Consider the following 1,196-nt stretch of genomic DNA (forward strand, 5'->3'; position numbering starts at 1 on the left):
TCTCTCTATAATCAAACATATACGGTATACCTCTCTTTTTCTAAGCTATTCGTTTCTCTGCTTTAATTTCCTTTTGCCTGCTTCCCCTTTCTTTTTTTTTCCATCTTCGATCTTTTCACTAGAGATTTCATCAGCAATCAAGAGATAAGCTTAACATTCCCTTTTCTCAATTCTGGTATTGCCTTTGATCGGCATTTGTTGATGGAGGGTCTTTCCGAATCCGATATTTATTTGATTGAGAATTTGAATTTGTCAAGTGTGATGGCAACTGCGATGTGTGGTGATTATCCAGTTCGTCAATGCCTTAGGTGAGCTTTACTGCCTTAAAATTTACTTTTTTCTTCTTTAATTTTGGTCCGGGCATCGTTTTTTCTCAATTTAGATTCATGTTCTGTGGCTGGGTAACATATGGCAGAACATTACATAGTTGTGGTCTTAGGTATTGAATGGGGGGAATATGTGGTTATTCTGTTGAAACTTGAAAGGGAGTCTGAGAATGTGATGGCTGGACTTCGCTATTTGATTTTTTTTTCTTTTTTCTTTTTTTCCCTTTGCTAATTGTATGCATGTTTGTCAGTGCTGGTGGAGGACTGCATTTTTCCATTCCCTTGACATCTGCTTTAAATTGGGAGCATTGGAATGTAATTCTCTTACTGTAGCATTTGAATTGAGATGATTTGCTGGCAAGGTCCTCTCCGAATTATGAAGTAAAAGGATCCCTCCGACAGTGAGATGCTAAGGTAAACTTTCTTTCTTCACTGAAAAGTTATTGTGCTGTCCTTCTTAACTTCTTGGCCACTCTGATTTGACCTATTGAAGATATATTGGCCTCCATGAGTTGATGGAGTTCAAAGATTTCGAAAATAGTGACAAAGAGAAGATATTGAAGTTTCCTATTCGGAAGGTCTCTTGCCATATAGGTTGGGATTTCCTTCTATATTTCTCATCTTTTATATGGATAGTTCTAGATATATTTGGAATGTATTTTCAAATATATTTTCAGTTTATTAGGATATAGGCTGTTTAAGGTTAGTTCCTTTTCTATACAATTTAGATTTAGAAAGTTGTTATGGCATTGAGGTGATTCGGATCTAGATGGAAAAGAGGGCAGCTAGGTTCGGCTGCAAGGGTTTGGTTTATATATATACATATATATATATATATATATATATCTCTAGGTACGGCTGTATACATGT

Source organism: Fragaria vesca, linkage group LG1, assembly GCF_000184155.1.
Source record: "Fragaria vesca subsp. vesca linkage group LG1, FraVesHawaii_1.0, whole genome shotgun sequence".
Classification (NCBI taxonomy): domain Eukaryota; kingdom Viridiplantae; phylum Streptophyta; class Magnoliopsida; order Rosales; family Rosaceae; genus Fragaria; species Fragaria vesca.